Consider the following 13,239-nt stretch of genomic DNA (forward strand, 5'->3'; position numbering starts at 1 on the left):
CTATCACGTTCATAGCACCACATAGTGGCAAGATAACTAGGATCTGAAACCTTGCATATTTAGCATTGTATTGTGGGAAAAGACAGAAGCTTATATATGGCCCCGAAAAAATGTGAGTTCTCTCTATTGTTTCCTCTGTCCATCATCACTAAAGAAATCTACACAACGTACGTTTTTCTTTTCCATCGTCACCCACATGGTCCTGCCTCTAACTTGTTTGGAGAGATTATGTGTGTTGATGTAGTCTACAATTCGCTTATCGTCCTTGGCTGTGTTCTTGTTTCGTCTTATGAGACAAGAACAGCATATATAAACATCTGGCAATGACAGCCGATCTAGCTGTGCAGTGAGTAAGAGCAAGCTAGGCTATTCTGATCTGGTGCAGCAATTTTTACCCAAAACAATTGCATGGTTCATCAGGTTAGAACTGTATTTGTAACGGGTAGCACAAGCCCTTTGGTAATGGGAAGATGTGGCCTCGAAAATTTGCCGTATTACGAGATTCGTAACGTGAATTTCACGTTTCCTTAGTTTTATTTCACAATGAGATGCATTTCTATGGAAAGACATTCCAGATATTTATAGCATCCTTAACCCACTGCTACAGACAGCAGTTACCTTTTGCTGGGAGTTGTTGAGCTGTCAAATTGTTCACTGCCCTCATCACTGCTGAAACGCAATTGGGAGCTTACAGGTTCAACCTTGGTATACTCTCCTCATAATCCTCATCCCTAACCCTTAAACAGAAATAGCAAACCAGCATTAAAAACCATTGACACATGCCAAAATAGGCAAGATAATGTAAATGAGCATAATCCTAACTAGAGTAAATAACAATTATAATGTAAGCGGGTTTCTCCGTCTTACGAGAAGTGTGTAGGAATGTTAACACTTATAATCAAAGCACAAGGGAGTGAGACAGTGCCACAAAGAACAAGATTTATTACAAGAAAGCTCTTGCAGTAAGTAGAATGATAACACGATAGTACGAGAAGAGGTGCTGACAATTAAGACGGTGCAAAGTGCTTCTCTTACAACAGCTATAAGAAACTACGTTTAGAAATATAAAAAAGATTATTGCATCTACTAGAAAGACAGCTCACTAAATAGTACAAATAAGAATCAAGGTAGATAGAGATAGTGGCAAAGAATCCTAAGCCATCACTTTAAGAATGAACTTACATACTCTCGGCTTCAATAAACGATGCACGATCACGCAGGCACAAGACAATATTAGAGACTGACTATCACTCGCTTCGAGTTGTCTTATATATACGCTCTTAATTTAGTATCCACGAACCTTCCCGAATAAGGAACTATCCTTTGTAGTGTAACGCTTTCCCCCTGTGGCGTGGTGGTTGATCAGGCCGTGATCGTGGGTCGTGGTGATGTCGGGTCGTGCAACTCGACTGCCAGGCGCGTTCTGTTATGATTAACCAACGATAAAACAGAGCAGCAACACGGGTATTAAAGGTACTCGGCTACGTACTGTAGCCTCTTTAATTGGTGCTAGTAATCACAATATACAGTCGACATACGTGAGAGTTCAGTGTTCTTACATTATCCGTAGCTTGTGGTGCCGGTCGTCTTGAGCGTCGTGCATCTTCCTTCCTCCCTGGTTGGCTGGTGCTGACTCTGGCCTGACTTCAGCGGCAGGTGACTGACGGTGACTCGGTCGTCGAGTCGAGTCGAGTGCTTAACAACGGTTATATGGCACCTTATATACTCGCTAGCCGTGGTATGTCACGGGGTATAGAGGGTATACGAAACGTGCACGTGATCACGACGAGAAGCCAAACTAAGAAGCCAAAATCGTTACACCACACCTTCCTTTCCTTAAGGTTTTTGGCACCGCCATAAAGTCTTATCAGGGCGCTATTAACGTATTTTGGGCGCGTCCCGACGGTTGTGACAGTAGCACCACCTGGGGAACAAACGCGTAACAAAACGAGTCAATCAACCGCACGCGAACCACAAATGATAATACAACACGACTAAAAAAAATAATAACTCAAATTAGTGAAACAAACTACCAGCGATCATTCACAGCACAAATTTTACAATCTCGCTGCATATCTTTTAACTCGTAATTACGCGTTACACAATAAAATCCGCAATATATACAACGTCCATAATGTGTGCGGTCTGCATGGTCGCAGAAAACAGCTAAGCGTAGTCGAGTAAATTCGGCGCATAAATTAATTTACACACTTTATTTTATTCGTAAACAAACCCTTAAAAATTAACGATATTGGTTTTCTACACCACTAGGGGTCTACACCTTGTTTAGACCGGTGAGAATCCGTAGTAGCGTGGCCGTTTTACCACTCGCCTCCCGGCGCCACGATCAGCTAGGTCCGGGAGACCATGTCGACGATCGCGTCTGCGTTGAGGCTACGCCGGCGTTACACCACCCTCCTCGTCGAGTGTAGGACTGGTCATAGCCACGGACCCTTGATGACCACTCGCACCGTCTCTCTCGTCCCCCGAGATATTTTCAGCGTCAACCGCAATTGGATCATCCCTCACGACAGGGTCGGCCGGGCCTATCCAGGGTGCAGGCGCATTTCTGCCCTGGTAGGGCTTCAGATCGTCGAGGGAAACAACACGAGGCTCGGACGCCTGATCTGCCTGTATCCACCTCAGCGAATTCCGAGCACGGATCACAAGGTAGGGCCCTTGCCAGGCACACCCTAGTTTCACGTCTGCCGGGGGATAAAAAAATACCACACACACTCACCGACCGGAAAGGCAGCAGGCACAACACTCTTATCATAAGTGTGTTTCTGATGCTCGGCTGCCCGCCCTAAATGCACACGAGCCGCAGCATGCGCCTCACTGATAGCTTTCCTTACCCATTCGACATACATCACCGGGCATGTCGGCACGATCGACCCAGGTGGTGGTTCGAACATAAGGTCTATCGGCATACCCACCTCCCGACCGAACATCATGAGGTTAGGGCTTGCCCCGGTGCTCTCCTGGCATGTTCCACGGTAGGCAGACATCACATATGGGAGGTGATCATCCCAATCGTCACGACGAATGTTCACAAGTTTCGAGAGCATATCCTGCAGCGTACGATTGAATCTTTCCACTAACCCGTCGGATTGCGGATGATAAGCGGTAGTACGCGTTTTATCGATGCCTAATAATTCACACGTTTCCGCGAACAGATTAGACTCGAAATTACTACCTTGATCGGAATGCAGCTGACGAGGCACGCCAAAACGCAGGAACAACTCGGTGACGAGACAAACAGCCGTGGTCTGTGCGGTAATGTCTGATAACGCAAAAGCCTCTGTCCACTTCGTAAAATAATCACTCACACCAAGGATATGCTTCTTACCAGACTCCGTCACCGGTAGAGGGCCCAAGTAGTCGACAGCCAGTCGCTCCCAGGGGGCTCCCATCGGTTGCTGCTGCAGCTTGGCATGCTTCCTCCTCCCTCTCTTCCAGCGGGCACACATATCACATTGACGGCACCAACGTTGCACATCGCCCCAGGCCAAGTGAAGCGCTGTCTCATGCGTGCCAGAGTTTTCCGGATGCCCTGGTGTCCCGATGTTCGACCGTCATGGAGGATTTTTAGTAACTCCTCGCGCATAACTGATGGCGCTATGAGCTGCGGTACTGGCATATTGGGCTGATGAGGTGGATACCAAAGTTGGTAAAGGACTCCCTTCCTTACATCCAGCCTATCCCACATCCCCACGTATACCTTGACCTCCCGTGACTTGCCTGCTACCTTCGTGCGCGATGGTCTCGCCTTGCACTGTTTCTTGAAGCGTAGTATGCTGCTGATGGCCGGGTCTGCTAGCTGCCATGAACGGATCTGCTCCCTGGTCCACTGATGTGACATAGCGTCGACTCTCGTCCCCGCCGCATCTGGTACACGAGGTTTCCTCCGTATCCCCCCAGTAGCCCGAGTGCAACGAGGTTTCGCCCCTGCCTGTCTCAGGGATGCTATGGTGGGCTTCTGGCAATCCGGGCAATCACTCCTCTTACAGCGCCGACAGCCAGGCAAGCAGGTTAAGCCATCTGCGTTTGAATGCAGCTTTCCCGGCCTGTGCTCAATCCGCAGGTCAAATGTTCCGAGGTACGCAATCCAACGCGCCACTACACCTTCCGGTTCCTTAAAGTTTAAGAGCCAGGTAAGGGACGCATGATCGGTGCGTACTAAAAAATGCCGATCCTGCAAGTAATGGCGAAATTGCTTCGCGAACGTAACGACGGCGAGTAGCTCCCGGTTTGTGGTGCAATAGCGTCGCTGAGCAGGACTGAAAGTCTTACTTCCATAGGCTTTAACCCGTTCCTCCCCATTTTGCACTTGGGACAGAACTGCACCCATTGCTGTAGCACTAGCATCGGTATCTAGTATGAACTCACCAGCTGACTGCGGGTATCCCAGAACAGGCGCAGAGGTCAGCTGTGTCTTGAGGCGGCCGAAAGCGTCGCTGCATGCGTCGGTCCAGTTGAAGGGGGTATTCTTCTTCGTTAGTGCCGTCAACGGTTCCGCGGTCGCCGCAAAATCTGGGATGAATCGTCTATAGTAGTTCGCAAAGCCCAGAAAACTGCGGAGGTCTCCCAGGTTATGCGGTCTTACCCATTCACGAACCGCCCTCAGCTTCTCAGGATCACAATGCACGCCCGCAGCGGAAACAACATGGCCGAGATACGACGCACTCTTACGGAAAAGGGAGCACTTAGCAGGCTTGAGCTTTAAGCCGGCCACCCGTAAGCGATCGAACACATGACGCAGGTGCCGCATAGCCTCCTCGAACGTGCAGCCGAATGCAATCACATCGTCGAGGTACACTAAACACTCCGTCCATTGTAGACCTCGGAGGACTAACTCCATCAACCGTTCAAACGTTGCAGGCGAATTGGCGAGCCCGAAGGGCATGACCTTGATCTCAAAGAGCCCTTGCCTGGAGGCAAAACCGGTCTTGGGTGCATCTGCTGGGTCCATCTCTACTTGCCAGTACCCGGAGGTAAGGTCAAGCATTGAGAACCAGCGAGCCCCTGCCAAAGAGTCGAGGGCGTCATTGCTCCGGGTAGGGGATATGCATCCTTCTGAGTCACCTCATTCAGACGTCGGTAGTCGACACAGAATCGTATTGTGCCATCTTTCTTTGTCACTAGCACAACAGGAGATGCCCACGGACTGCTGCTGGGCTGGATGATATCGGCATCCAGCATCTTCTTGATCTCTGCGTCCATAGCATTTTGGCGAGCAAGGGGACACCGTCGTGGAGCTTGTTTGATAGGGGCGTGCGTCCCCGTATCAATCTTATGCTGCACGAGGCCGGTCTGTCCTAGCTTCTCGCCAGGAGCTGTGAACAAGGTGCGATACTGGGTCAGCATTTCAGCCACCTTGTACCGCTCGTCGGGACTCAAATCTGCGTCGACACCATCGGGCAAGGGTCGCAGATGCGCAGGTAGCCCTGTTCATTCGAAATCCTTTCTGTTTGCGTGACTCTCGCGGCAGATGTCAGAGCTAACTCTCGCCACCGGCTCCAGGCGTGCTAACTCTTCACCTGCGTTGATAATCACCGGGGAATCCCCAGCGTTGATCACCGAGAGGGGTACGTCCGTTCCCCGGGTATCTACCAGACACTGGGCCATCAGAGCCCCTCTCGCTCCACCACCCCGCTTGAACTTTCTGGTTGGTTTCGCCAGTACCAACTGCTCACTGTCCCACGGCATGCCGCACGGAGAATTCTGGGACACAATCCTCTCTTCTCGTGCAATACATGTAGCACACCATCAATGGTTAGATGCCCGCGGCGAATATCTAAGTGGCAATTATGTGCTGCCAGAAAGTCCAGTCCCAGTAAGCCGCCACGTAATCCTGAATCAGCGATGTAAAATTTGCCGCCATACTGTTGGCCGTGTATTTTCAAGTCGGTGCTGATCTTACCCACAGGTTGCACGATGTTGCCTTGCACATCTACGAGCTCCATCTCTACCTCCTGGAGAGTCGGCCGGTCCAGGGGAAGAGCCTCGTACGACGTCCGGTCTAATAACGAGAGTTCTGCTCCAGTATCGATGGTGAGGTCGACGAACTGGTGGCATAGCTCTACGCGTAGCTGCCAGGCAGCTTGTGGCCAGCCATACGAGTTCGTATTCGTAGACCGGCGACGCTCACGCCTGCTGCATCCGTAGGCCGGAACCCGCGGCGCACGACTTGACCTTACTCGTTTCCCGGCTGCTGCGGAGGTGAGCGAGCATCGTCTCTCCCCCAAGGTTGCCTCTGAGCGCTATCACGTCGGCAGCTCTAGGGGGTGGTCGTGCGGGAGCTACCTCCACCGGTTGTGCAGACGGTTTCCTGTAGGCGACAGGGCTCGGGATTCCTGCCGCACCCCACTCATCAGCAATCCGGGCCGACTCCCCAACGCTGCTTTCGCCCCGAGATTGAAGATGCCTGCGGAGCGGGGCGTCCGGTATCTCCCAGAGCAGACGCCAGTTGCAAGCTTTACTTGCCTGCTCACGCGTTAGATGAGGCTCCGCCCGCCGGGTCAGCTGCACGAGGTCCCTCGCAAAGTCACCCCAGCTCTCAGTGCTGCGCTTATGCCGCTTCTGAAGGCGGGCCTTGTGTTGCAACTCCGTCTCTGGCGGCTCGAACCTGGCACGAAGGACCGAGCGCATTTCTGCCTCGGTTAACTCCTCTGCCTCACCGTAGTCACTGCTGCAGGCCATCAGTGCGGGACCATCCAATGCGGTGAGAAGGCGCATAGCCCGCGCCTCCGCCGACCAACCTGCATACGCTGCCACCTTGTCGAAGTGCTTGAGGAAGCTGTTCACGAGAAGCTCGCCCTCTCCGGTGAACGAACGCAGGGGCGGCACATCACGTCTCGTAGCTGTGTAAACGGCGGGGGTGATCGGCTCACTGTACCTCAGCTCCCGCTTGATTGGGAAGGATTCCTCCCCCACCAAATGCCGAATGCCTGAATAAGCATCGAACATAAATTAATTAAAAATACGCACCCTGTTACTGCGCTTACAAAACATACACTTTATTCATGTTAAATAACTACAGATTCGTGCTCCCAACTCCGCTCGAAACTTTTGCCAGCTCTATGATGCGAATTTCTACAGAGTAGTCGGATCCCGTTTCATACACAAAAATGGCCGACCGGCGACCATGGCTACACCACTAGCTGGAATGGCACAATTACACAACACGAATAATTTTACTTCTAATGCTTTCTAGACGTCCACGAGGCATCTACCTTGCGTGCATGATGCAAATTATTGCACTCTAGTGCCGAATTTCGGCGAAAAAAGATGCCAAAAAAGGCCTTTTCTAGAGACGAAATAGTGCATACTGTTGAACACCTCCTATATACACAAGCCTGTTATGTGGGTAATTAATAGCCATGCCATAGCACAGCGCGGCCGCATGGTTTCACACATCCCGGACGTGTCGAACCCCGCCAGGGAAGGGTAGCCTCTATTGTAAAGAACAGCGACTCCTAGACTCCGCCCCGCTGCACGGCTCGTGTGCAAAGTCGTGTATAAACAATCTTGCTACCCGTGCATAAACAACAACATTAGCCGTTGTGTTTGATGCGCAAACGCCTGGTCGTGGAAGACTCGTGTTTCACACATTCCCTATCCCCCTCGTTGCTTCTAAGTGAGTGATGTACAAGAATCAATCTGCCTGGTAATCTTAAAACGGAGTTGTATGATAAAATTATTAACTTATTTAATTAATGCAAACCTCGTGTATACAATAACCTTTTATTAGGTTTCACATACACAAACACAGCATAATTACTTACTTACACAAATTCACGTTGAGATATATTTAAATGCCTTAGGTATGTGGCCGGCTGTACTGTAATCTGGTATTTTGTTATGCCATCTATCAGCAGAAATACGCGCTCTCTATATGCGAATTTTAACCACCATTGGAATTGTAAATGGGTTCGACAGACTGGCCCAAATTTGGTTTACATAAAACATTGACATAGGCCTAACAGTAACACTGAAATATTATAAAATAGTAACTTATATATTATAATATTTTAAAATGTAATGGAAACCAACAAGCTATACATGCATGTTATGTGGTTACCTATATTCATCCAGCCCCAATAAATGACCTACTCCGATGCAGTTGTCAAAGTAAGGACTATAGTAAAATGCAGTGTCCTTGGGTCGAATCATCTTGGATCCCTTTTGCATGAAGCACAGTGAACCCGGCTGATTCCTCTACAGTACTTTGCCACCATGGCCCTATCAGCAAAAACAACTGCCTATTATTATCAACACCATAGGTACACAGGGTACGTAACTATGTGGGTGAAAACCAGACCACCTCCAGGGTAAATAATAAAAAAATAAAAAAAGCAGATCTAGATCAGGCCTAATCTTGGTGGGAAAGTGGATGTTTCAGTTTATTTGTGGGTGTTTTGGGCTTGTACTTCCACAGCAAATATTTCTTATGGTTAGTTTGGGTGTATCTATTGTGCTCAGATCTAAGGACACAGATTAGCTTTATAACAGAGGGAAGTGTATTATGATATATATATATAGATTTCTTGGCGTCAAATATCACTTGAAATCAGGGTGTTACTGTTAGCCAGGGAAAAAAATCAGGGAGTCTCACCATCTGAGCGAAGTGAGGATGCTGCGGGCGCGATGCACCCTAGGGAGGAGGGCCTCGCCTTAAAATGGAGTAAATTTAGTCTGAAATGCCAAAAAGACAGGAATCTGATATGATTTTATATTCTTATAAGCACTGTTGTCAGTTATACAATGTGTATAATTTATATAAAATTGGGCCGCCCTCATGCCGTCTCTATCAAATTTCATCAGTCTCATCCAAGAATAGGCCGTCCAAAAGACGAGTAGACGGGTCTCTGGCTAACACACTGCTTTAAATTGAGGAAAACATGTAGTTTCATGAAACGGTCACACATCGAGTGAACCTCGCATTCTGCACGGTCGAGTTAGAATATATCCAGACCAAATTAATCTCGTAATCTTGTAATGGCACATATATAATATATGCAGAATGCGTAGTAAGTTTAGCTCATCAAAACATTTTGCCCCCCCCCACATAGGAATTTGCTCAGCCTACGGCCCTGCATGGTTATAACGGTTCGTTTGTCGTTGTATTGTCTGATTAAGAGAGATGCTCTCGAAGGCTTGCTGATTAAAATTTGACAACTAATTATATTCTTCTATATTTATTCGTATAGATATATATATATATATAAGTCTGGATGCTTGGGTCTACACTGCGGTAGAGAGCTCAATGCATTAGGTTGCAGAGCGTAATATATTGTAGTCTGTATATAAATTAAAGACAAGACATCACTTTTAGCTGTTACTCCACTTGAAGTTTGTTTCAAGCACACATTTTCGTTATGCACAGGCCGGATCTATAATTATTGCAATCCCAAGCAGATAATGATCTGAAATCACATATAGTTTATGTATACACGCATATATATACTACTACATGACTATAGTACCGGTAATAAACTGAAGAATGTTTATAAGAAGACATGTGTTGATCTATTTAATTGCTGATACTGTACCAGAAACGATCGTCTGCTACTCGGCCATTGTGAGCGCCATTGTTTATGTCCGTTCAATATAATTATTATTAATAATAATTATTATATAATTATTCAATATAAAATTATTCAATATAATTAGTTCAATATAAGCGAACGATCGTTTTCTGCATTGCGACGACTAAAAACATATCTGCGCTCTACAATGACGCAACTGCGTCTAAATAACGTGATGCTGCTTAACGTGCACAACGAGAAATTGGACAGTTTGGACTTGGAGAAAGCAGTTGATAGGTTTATAAAAAATCACGATCATCGCACAAGAATATTTGGTCCAGTTTCATAATTCCATATAGTTCGTTTCATATATTTAACTCTCGTTAATAATTATCAGGTTACATGAAGATACTTTAAAGAACAAAATTTGACATGTAAATTGGCAGATGCCGAAATAATTAGGCCTATACTGAAGTATAAATATATATTTGTTAGAGTTTTGAAAAGTATTTTTAAGCTCTAAAAAGGCATCTTGGTGTCTTAAATTTAACAAAATTTTAGGGGGAGGACCCCTAACCCCCCCTTTGACGAGGGGGAAACCCCCCTGGAGCGCCCCCGCCACGGCTGCGCCGTGGGCACCTGGCCTTCGGCCAGCTGTTCGTCGACATCTGTTATTGATGCTAAATGGACTGACCAATGTTTATTTGCTTCCGCCGGCCCTGATCAATAATAAACCTTGTATACATTCCATAACCTATATAAACATGAATGGCGCTATTGTTTTAGTTATCTATTGGTATGTAGTTCTATAGCTCTAGTAACTATAGCCCGCGTACGGTTGACTGCGGAAACCGTACGCTGGTCATATAGTTACCGAAGTCAGTAGATCTATAATTAAACGGATTGTTCTGCTGGTATATTGTTGTTCGCCCCCTGTCCAGTCCGCAAATTAACAACAACTGTGCAATGTGCATGCGCGCGAGAGCGCGTAAAAGTATCGCGCGAGAAAACGCGTTATTTTACGTCATACGCTGCAGTATTCCGCCGACGTTTTTTGTTTGTTTCTAATGTTATTGCCGCCATTTATACAATTCACTTTAAAAATTCACTTTTAAAAATTCACGCATACTCTCCGTAAATATCGTTACAGTAAGCCCCCTGTCCCGTCAGCAAATTAACAACAACTATGTAATGCGCGAGCAAGCGCGCGTAAAAGTATCGCGCGAGAAAACGCGTTAGTTTACGTCACACGCTACAGTACTCCGCCGACGACGCTGCTGCGGATAGGATGCTGCCGTATCGTGACCTCCACGTGGATGACTCTCTCTGTTAGCTCTTTCCTGTCGTGACTGTACGTGCGGCGGTGTACGATGATGTTCTGGCCGTCGTCTATCGTCAGACGCGAGAGTAATTACAAGCCGTTGTCAATGCCGTTGTCCGTGGTAGCGGTGACCACCGCAGCGGCAGTTGTGATCGATGTTTCTCGCTGGGGTCGAGACTGATGATCTTGTCACAGTATCCGTGCACGCAGATCGAGGCGACGGGCTCACCTGTGATAGCGTTGGTCGTATTTTAAATTGATGAGGATTCTCCAGCTTCTCCTGTGATGTTCGTGTTCATTAGGTAATATTTGTTCTCGTGTCGGCACTTCGAAATTAGTTCTGATCTTTAGTTAAGGAGCTTGGATTTGTCGGCTTTAGTAATGTAACGTTTTTTTGTTAAACAAAGATTGCACTTTTTGGAGATGTTGTTTGTTGTATGGGCTTGCTGAAGTGATGATTGACCAATTGATTTCATAATTTTTCTTGTCGTCTTTCAGTTTCCAGATGTGCTTTGAGAGCTCAGTGCTGTTAGCGTATTTCCTGTTTCGAAACGATAGCTTGTGTTTAGTATGACGTTGTTTAAATGTTCCCTCTGTAAGTCCTATGTAGTTCTTTCCTATGGTGTCTTCCTCTGTAGTTACGTGTGCGTTGTAGACTAGGCTAGTTGATAGGCAGTTACTGCATGTCGTGTGGGCAAATTGTTCTTCTTTTCGGCAGTTGCATCCGTTCTGGGAGGGGGTGTGGCTGTCCCTGGATATTTTCTTGTTGTGTTTGATAATTATGGTTGCTATATTTTCCGTGCAGCTGTAACTGACTTTTACGTTGTTCTTGTTGAAGATAGAGTGGAATTTGTGTTCTTTGTGGAAATGCTTCTGGATGAGGTTGAGGAAGGTTTTGCCAATATTAGTTTGAACGTTTTGACTGTATGGAGGGTTAAACCAGATTATGTTCCTTTTCCTGTTCTTTCTTGTGGGTGCAGATGTGTTGCGGCTAGCGTATGTCAGGTTTTCGGTAAATCCGCTTGTTTTTAGAGCTGTTTCGTAGATAGGCTTGGCTTTGTCAAATACTTCCTTGCTGCACTAGATGTTTGATATCCTACGGTTGATGGCTGCGGCTAGTTGTTTAATTATGGTAGGTGGGTGGTTGGATTTCGTGTTGATGTAGAGTGGCCCGTCGTTCGGTTTTCTGTAGGGGCGGTATGATCCGTTTGTTAGATTAAGTGTGATGTCAAGGTAGTCTGCTACTTTCAGGTTGGCTTGTATGGTAATGTTCAGACCGTGTTCCTTGAAGCGTTTCGTAATGTCCTTCTTTATTCTTTCTGCCTGTGAACCTGTGGTGTTCTTGAAAATTACGAGTCCATCATCTCTGTATAGTCCTATGTTGTCATTTCCGTACTTGTCGCATAGATTGTTCAGAATAAATAGTCCAACTAGCTCGCAAACCTCTGCTCCGTCATAGCTTCCCATTGTAACGTCAAACATACTATCGTTGTCTTTTTTTATCCAGGCGGCTGGCTCCGTTATCAAACAGAATAGATGTTCTGGAATGCATAATGATGTTGATGTCTCGACTAGTAATATTAGAGTATTTCTTGGCGAAGTGGATTGCGCTGGATAGTAGTTCTTCAGATATGGAGGGGTAGAAGCTTTCGATGTCAAATACGGCGAAGGTGTGCTGCTGCTTGTTGGGTATGTTCGTGAACCAGTTGATTACGGATGACGAGATTTTCCATTGGTTAAGTGCTGTTTTATTTCTCACATCTATGTTAATTTTCTCGATAATCTGCTTGCTTACGCGTCACTCTTGGCTAGGTTGATTAATCTACAGGTCGGGTTATTTGAGAAATTTTCTTTGTGATCTTTTAATGATATAAAGGCCTGTCTTTCTGCTATGCGTTCTGTTCTTTTATCGATATAGAGTTCGGTTGCTATGTTTTTTGCTTCTCGATTGATGGTGTTAATGGCGTTCTGGTTTGCTTTCTTGTAGGTTACGGTTATGCTGTTTTGTAGTAGTTTATCGTACTGGGTTTTCTCGAGTTTATATAGATTTGCTGTTTTGTCAGCATGGATGAAGACTTTTGTTGAGCCTTTTATCCAATTTATGTCCTTTTATAGTTGCTTCTGGAACTCGTTGTGCATTTTTCTGAATTGAATCAGAACCGTCGGCGGAATACTGCAGCGTATGATGTAAAATAACGCGTTTTCTCGCGCGATACTTTCACGCGCTCTCGCGCGCACATTGCACAGTTGTTGTTAATTTGCGGACCGGAATGGAATGTATACAAGGTTTATTATTCATTAAAGTTGTCTGATGATCGCGCAAGCGGGAAACTAGGAGTAACAGCTAAAAGTAATGTTTTGTCTTTAATTTATTTACAGACTACAATA

The sequence above is a fragment of the Priapulus caudatus genome, unplaced genomic scaffold (assembly GCF_000485595.1).
Source record: "Priapulus caudatus unplaced genomic scaffold, Priapulus_caudatus-5.0.1 Scaffold464, whole genome shotgun sequence".
NCBI classification, from domain to species: domain Eukaryota; kingdom Metazoa; phylum Priapulida; class Priapulimorpha; order Priapulimorphida; family Priapulidae; genus Priapulus; species Priapulus caudatus.